This window comes from Malania oleifera, chromosome 8 (genome assembly GCF_029873635.1).
Source record: "Malania oleifera isolate guangnan ecotype guangnan chromosome 8, ASM2987363v1, whole genome shotgun sequence".
Taxonomy (NCBI): Eukaryota; Viridiplantae; Streptophyta; class Magnoliopsida; order Santalales; family Ximeniaceae; genus Malania; species Malania oleifera.
Window position 1 is genome coordinate 52,367,724 of NC_080424.1, and position 8,648 is coordinate 52,376,371.

An 8,648-nucleotide genomic window follows, 5' to 3' on the forward strand; every position below is an offset into this window, starting at 1 on the left:
ACTAATTATAGAGCATTAGTGACGAATTTAAAATCGTCACTAAAGTCATAGTATTAGTGACGGTTCTTAGAGCAATAGCGACGATTTTAAAACCATCACTAATAATAGAGCATTAGTGACGAATTTAAAACCATCACTAAAGCCATAGTATTAGTGACAGTTCTTAGAGCAATAGTGACGGTTTTGTTAGGACCAAAGGAGCCCATGGGTAGTCTTGATACACATGGGTGAACACCAATTTGACCCAAAAGCTCAAGCTAATTAGGTCTTGGGTCCATCCATGTATATAAGCACCCATTATCCACTTTAATTTTTCAATGTAGGACAAGCTCACAAGTGGAATTCTCAACAATCTCCCCCTCACTTGTGAGTTCCAGCCCCCCACCCTTTGAAGGGAAACTATCTCTCTTTTAGGACAATTCTCCAATAGTTGCTCAAGTGGACCTTACCACTGGCATCTTACGTGCCTCAGATTGCATTTCACGTGCCTCCAAACCAATCCTACCTTCCACGTCTAGACCCCATTCGGATCCATCTGCAGCCTAGATGATCCTTATTGGCCTCAGCCACACACTTGGTCCTCCAACCGTTAGCGCGTCAGGAGAATTAGCTTCCCATCTAGACTTTTACAATGTCGCTCACCCAGAGTTACGAATCGTCGGCTCTGATACCACTTGTTAGGACCGGAGGAGCCCATGGGTAGGCTTGATACACATGGGTGAACACCAATTTGACCCAAAAGCTCAAGCTAATTGGGTCTTGGGTCCATCCATGTATATAAGCACCCATTATCCACTTTAATTTTTCAATGTGGGACAAGCTCACAAGTGGAATTCTCAATAGGTTTTAAAATCGTCAATAATGATAGGGCGTTAGTGATGAATTTAAAACCGTCACTAATACTATGGCTTTAGTGACGACTTTTGGTTGAGCTGGTGTAGAATCTATAGCGACGGGCTTTGGTTTTTAGTGACGATTTTAATCCATCACTTATACTCTATTATTAGTGACGGTTTGAAAAATTCATCACTAATAAGTATTAGTAATGGCAGATATAACGACTAATTAAAAATCGTCACTAATACTCACAAAACAGTCATTAATAGTAGTAGTGACGGTTTTGTGAGTATTAGTGACGGTTTTGAACCGTTACTAATAACCTTATTTTTTGTGGTGAGATACGACATCATTTTCTTCATAATCATGTACAACAAGGAGATGTGACAATTGAGTTTGTATGCACGGATGAATAATGGGCAGACATATTCACGTAACCACTTGCGAAGGATAGGTTTATCCAAATTAGGCGTGAATTTGGCTTGATGCATAGTCAGGAGGTTGCCTAGAATTACATTAGATAACATAATTCAGGGGAAACAACGTCATTTAACATTCACAATTTGTTAAAATATTTCACCTTCGACTCATTTATTCTCATTCGATATCGCATTTTTAAGATGAAAACATTGGTATCATATTAATCAACATTGATATGTTCACATAATCTTTGATGACCGAACTCAATGGTTAGTCGCCTGAAGTTGTCACTTCAGAAGACCGAAGTTAACCTCAATCTTCTAAAGAATTTATTTAGAAGACCAAAGATTAAGTTCAGTAACCTGAAGAATTTATGGTGAAACACAAAACCTAGCAGAAGCACCTCAGAAGACTAAACTCAGACTTTAGTTGTCTGAATCCAACACTTTAGTCGTTTGGGCCTTTAACATCAGTCATCTGACCCTGTGTCTAAGTTGATTTTTTTGAAACTTTAAGGAACTTCAGTATTCTGGGCCTTTGACCTTAGTCGTTTGAACTTGTGGGAAAACTTAAAATTTTAATTTTTAATAAAAGAACTCGCGAGATATTTTTTAATCCCACGGTTGAGATTGATTCTAAGGGTAAGACACTATTGAACATCTAAACCCTAGTACGTAAAAGAAGATCAAAGAGAAGAGAAGAGAACATTGCTTTGCAAAAAGATTTGAGAAACTTGAGCATATAGCTATACGATTGCCTGCACTTTAGCTCATACCCATTAAGTTTGGGCAAATCAACTCAGAAAATCAAAGGGGATTCATTTACAAAACTTGATTTCAACTTGGTATTGAGGTTTAGTTAATCCATTTAGCGTTTTCAAGAGTTTCTTATATCATCATCTTTTATTGAACATCATTAGAGAAGATTGATATTGAGTTTTCATATACGTATAGAGAGTGTTTTTTACAAGTTCATTACTTGAGAAAGTTTTTCTTTTGCCATTGATTAAAGAGTTAACATTCAAGTGTGTTCTTAGATAAAAGATTAATATTTTGGATACTTCGAAACTATTTGATTAGATATCCTTCGATGTTCATAACTATATATATATATATTATTAAAGGATATTTTCTAAAAATTGTATATTAAGTTTTGATCTTTGGTAAGCATGTCATATATATATACACATTAAGTTGAATATTACAAAGATCGTATTGAGATTGAAATCTTGAGTGAAATATTGTTTTTGACAAAGAGTGCTTAAAATCTTTGCAATCTTCGAAGCAGTTTGTGTATTCAAAGATTTAAATTAAGTTCTCCAAATTATTGATTCATATAAATATTTTTGGGAGATTTGATAAAAAGGGATTTGTGTGTTGAATCATATTCATTCATTAATGATTGTATTGTTACATACATTCTAAGCTTCAAGTTACATCATATGATTATGTATTAGGAATTTGAATTGTGCTCACTAGCTTTGTTAGAAGCAACTTTGAGTGTTTTACCTATTTCATTGTATTCACGATTTGGGTAGTGAACCGGGTTTGAGAAGAGAGATGTATCTCTTGTAAGTAGTGGATTAGGAGGAATATGTACGTCTTGTAAGCAACAAATTGTAAGGGAACCTTCGTCCCAATTTAAGGAGCAGGGATTATAGTGGAATCCTTGAGTGGGTTGCTCAAGACGAGGATGTAGGCCGGGTTGGCTGAACCTCATAAAAATTGTGTTTGCATTCTCTCTTCCCTTATCTTTTTAATTTCCACAACGCACTTCATTATTTTCATTGCATGTATGCTTGTTGAATAATCTCACACTAACTTGATAAGTGATTGGTTAAATTTAGACATAGGGACTAAGTGGTGAATAAGTTTCAAAGAATTTTTTAAAATACCCAATTCACCCCCCTCCCCCCCTTAGGATTACCCCTAAATCAACAATATATGTATCAAAAGGGGGAGAAGTACTTGATATTGAATGATCTGGAACCTGAATGATGTAAAGGGGAGAAGTATTTGATCTTGATATTGCTAAGTGTTAAGATGATTGATGAAGCTTATATTGTTAAGATAATGCTTATTGTAAGGGAGATACTTCTTAAGGCTCATTCAAATTTTGTGCTCCTTGTTTTTCATCATCAAAAAGGGGGAGATTGTTGGCCTTACAAGGTTTAACAACCTCTTTTGATGCTAACAAACAAGTGGAACTTAGCGTATTTGGTTAAGTGCTGACATTTCAAGACTTAACTATGATAAAGTAAGGTCAAGTGTTCAAAAGGATTCATGAAAACTTATATTTCAAGGAATGATGATCATATGAAGCTTAAAGCATGGATTCAAGGAAGATTTATCAAAGCTTGAAGAATATGAGAGCATGGATGTTAAAGAGCGTAACGTATATCAGATTTTGAAGAAAAGTAAGAGAGCCAAAGAAAAGCAAGGCGAGAGAGCTCAAAGAAAAACAAGCATGAAGACTCAAACACTTAGAATGTCAAATGTCTTAAAAAGTTTTTATGTAAGTGCTTCATATTTTAAATATCTCTTGGAATATGTTGAAACTTATTAGGATGCAACAAAGACTTAGAGACTAGTTTTTTAAAACCCTAGAAAATATTTTTGAAAAGTCACATTTAAGTTTTTTCAAATAACAAAAGGTTTAAAAGCTTAAAAAAATAGAATTTTTGAAAAAATTGACTGGTCAGCCGACTTACCAGAGTGCTCTGAATTTTCCCAGCCGACTGATAAATACAACCATTGAATAACTTCCTAGCCGACTGACCATTTTGACCTACGATCAATCAGTCGACTGAAAAGCCTAGCCAACTGACACTTTTGAACTGTGTTCAGTCAGTCGACTGACAATCAACCGCCTATCTAGCCAACTGACCCTGTATAAAATGCTTACCTAGTCGCCTGTCTAGTTGATTGAACCTACGGGAATTCAAAATTTGAACTTCAATGGGAAAATTCTAAAAATTAGTTTTTCAAATGTGAACATTATAAAAACTTGGTGGACACTACATGTAACTTGGGAAATAAGGAAACTCACACTAAAAGGTCTATAAATACTCCTTTAACCCAAGGAATCAAATCACCAAGCATACATTGAAGCAATCAAGCATCCTACTTTCAATCTCTCCCAAAGCTCACTCTTGCTCACACTCTTATTGGGAGAATTCTACTGAACTACAGCTGATATTCATCTAGAGAAGGAATTAGTGATATTTCATCTTAAGCTTCAATTTTATTTCATATTGATATTTGAGTATTGAAGTGCATAGTGTTTGAAATTGTACTAATATGCTTTGTGTGAAAGCATTATTGTACATAGCTCTTGTTTCTTGTTTCTTTGATGATTCCAGGTTGTTGGATTGTTGACCAAGTGTGGAGTATCACTTGGAGAGGTGTAGCTCTAGCCTATTGATGGAGTGACCGAGTATGGGGTATCACTTGGAGAGGTGGTGCTCTAGCTTATTGAAGGAGTGTGTAATAGATTTGTTCCGCCTGGAAAGGAACTAGTTTAGTGAATCCTTAGGTGGTTTGCCTAAGGTAAGGACGTAGGCTGGGGATAAGTCGAACTTCGTAAAAAACCTGGTCTCACTCTCTTTCCCCTACTCTCTTTAATTTCCAGCAAACATATAAACTGCGTAGATGATTTTATTTCTTGATCATATATACTACGTAATTTGGAAATTAAATAAACTTAAGTTTAATTTGGTTTTGGGATTTTGGAAACCGAAAGGGAGTATGTTGGTTGATCAATACTTATGAAAACCTCAAAGAGAGTACTTTGATTGGTTAACACCCAAAGACAAATTAACTAAGAGTTTATTTAAATTCTGAGTTGTTGGGAATTTGAGTTGTGGTTTGCATTTAAGAAACAAATTTCATTACTACAAGACTTAAAATCAAATTTATATACACAGGGCTATTAACAAAAGCTGAGAATTGCTATAAAGCTTTCTTGATTGATTATTTGATTGATTGAATATATTGTAGTTGAATGGTTTAAAGTTTGGTTGATTAATTGGTTACTTTGTTGGTGAATGGTTGTGGATCGAATATTGTTTTTGGGAATTGAATAATGACTTAAGTATTTGTTGTGTATTGGATAAATCCACAAGAAGTCAAAAATTCATTAAAAGAATTAAAAGAGGTTAAGAATTCATAAATGGTTTAAAAGAAAATTTTAATAACCCAATTCACCCCCCCACTTGGAACTACACCTTAGTTTTCAAACCTATCTCTCCACATGTCTGTATACCTATTTCCTAAATTATAAACATATTATAAATGGGTTCCATTCTTTATATAACTGATATTAATGAATATAGGATGAATTTATCCTAAAGTATTGGAGAAGGCCACTGAGGTCTCCCAAATTCAATAATTGTAGAAATAGAAAATGCATATTGTTAAATGTCGGCGCAAGGATTGAAGTTCAACCTAAACCAATAATTACGTTAAAAGTAAACTTGTTTATAATATTAAAATAACATTATTTAAAAAAAATAAATGATTCTTATACAAAATAATTATATCACCATTACCTTTTTTTTTCAACATGCCAATTAATTGTCATATACCTAGTCTCTATAAATGTGAGTGTGCCGGTGTGTATTTTAAATATTTAGCTGCAATTGGGAGCAATTAATTATTTTAGATCCTTACACACTAAATGATTTTAAAGGCAGTGTCCTTATTGTAATTAAATGTTTGAGATTGATGGATTAGAAAAAGAGAATGTTGGGGATGTGGCTCGTGTTTTCAGTGGAACACATGTACTGGGGAAAGCACCATGAAGCGAGGGAGAAAGATAGAGTTTCAGGATTGTAGGATTGAGGGCAAACCGTCAACAGTTTGGTTGTAACCTTTGACGGTTTTAGGAAGTGTTGCAGAGGTGTTCTTCTTGGCTTCAAATCGTCGATGGTTTAGCCTAAATCGTCCACGGTTACACTTGCATACATCAATGATTTTCGAATCCGAGATTAGTAAGTTGGGAGTTTTGGGAGGAATTTCCTATGGGGGATCACTACAGAAGTGTTTTAGATATACTAGAGGTCTTCTGTACGCATTATATTAGTATTTAATCATTATTATGTAACCCCAGTATGATTAACTGTTGACCTGATAGGTCACACCCAGTTTCGATAATGACAAATACTCTTGATACTGATGTTTGTACTAAAACTTGCATGCAGGTTCACCCTACGCGTGTACTTGAATTGAAAGACATATCATGATGGTGTGCGGTGATCAAGATGAAGAATGAAGAAATATGTGTTGTATTTGTAATTATTATTCATTTTCTTCATTCTGGGATGTAATTTCATTATGGACTGTACACCCATATGACTTGTAATAATTTGCATGATGCATGATAGACAAGTATGCTCAAAACGACCTTAGTTGGACTTTAGGTACCTACACATAGTGCACATAGCCTTCAACATCATTTAATATATCAGGGGAGTTAACTGAAACAAAATTGGACTTAATTGAAAATCTTGTGAGAGGTCGGGCGACCGAACCATGGACAAGTAAACTTGTTGACTTGTGTTCGGCAAACCGAACCATTTTTTAACATATCTTACTCGGTCGACTGAACACCTGTCAGAGTACTTTTCACCAAACCGAGCACCCGAACCTTAGCTTTCAAAATAGCCTCAGGCGACTGAACTTGTGAGTCCGGTCTACCGAACTTCAGACCAAGCACCCGAATTGTGGTATTTTTGAGGAATTGCCTCGATTAGCAAACCAAGCCCATTTTCGGTCACCTAAACCTTGAACAACACCTTTTTGCACTGTGTCTATTCGAGCACCCGAAAACTCTTGGGTTGTTTATTTTTCTACCGAGGTTAAAGTGGTTAAATGGGGTTATTTTCTTTAAACAAGTTTAAAACTTTCCTAATAATTCCCATGAGGTCCCCAGCGATCATAAATCTGCCCTTACCTATACTTGTTTATTTGCAAAAATTAGCAAAGATTAACAAGATCATTAAGGCCATAATTCTCTCAAATTCAAAAATCATTTTATAGCCTATACTACTCTTATACACTCATACACTCCATTTTCTTTGATCATTCAAGAGTTGTGAGTATATTTAGTGTGCTTGTGCTTTATTCTAATTTGCTCATACTCTCATTTTTTGTATTGATTGATTGATTTTTATTGAGAGTAGAGCATTAAGTTCTCTCATTCATTTTGTTTGATAAATCTTGTGTGGGAAGATTTAGAGGTTTGTGGTTCTTGCATTGTCATTGCAAGTTACCTTAGCCTATACTTTTGTGTGCAAATTGTTTTACAAGCTTGCATTCGAACATCCCTTGTGATTAGTATACTGAGAACATCTTGTTAAGGTTGTTTTAATCATCTTGCTAACATTTTTGAAACCATGATCTGATATTGGGATATTCAAATATTGTATTTCAAATCTTGCTTTGATATACACTCTAGACCTTGAATGATTATTCTTACTTGATTCAGTGTTTAGCACACATATTTAAGAAATGAGCATATTTACATATCATTCGTGCTTGCATTATTACTTAAGTTATACTAGTGTACATATCTGCTTTTGAAGAAGCATATTTCCTTTTACGCAAAATTTTATACACATTTGTTGTATTCTAGGCATGGGCCTGAAGAGGGAGACTAGCCCTATGGAATAGTCCTGGATTGGCTTAGACCCGGTTAGGAAAGTTAGGTGCACCATCCTGGTAAGGTGTAGGTTGAGGTCAGCCCTGTTAATTGACCTAGTTGTAAACAGTGCTGCCCCACCTATTAAGTGAACTTATAGTGTAATCCTTGTGCTGGTGTAGCTAAGGCGAGGACATAGGCAATTTGGCCAAGCCCCGATAACATATCTGGTGTCAGTTTACTTTCTGCACTTTATTTTCTACACCTGTATGTTTATGCTTTGATTAAATATCTGTTTGGGATTGAAATTGCTTACACTGCCCCTAGGTAGCATAATATTGATTGTTGGATTAAATAAACCTAGGAGGTAAATTTTTAATCTCCTATTCACCCCCCCCCTTCTTGGGATTGCACCAAAGCTAACAATTGGTATCAGAGGCTCATAACATAGACTTAAACATCATTTAGTAAAAGATTATGTTGGCTCGTGTTTGTGCATCCCCTTCATGTGAGGAAAGGTTGGTCACACACCCACCAGTATTTTGTGGTGAAAACTATGCTGTATGGAAATTTAGAATGACTATATATGTGAAAGCTTTAAATTGGAGATTTTGGAAAGTCATTAATCAAGGTGATAGTGTGCCTATTAAATCTATTGATTGTGCATTATTCCTAAATCTGAATGTAAATTGAATGATACTGATAAGAACTTAGTGCAAGTAAATTTTGATGCTACGAATACCTTACTACAT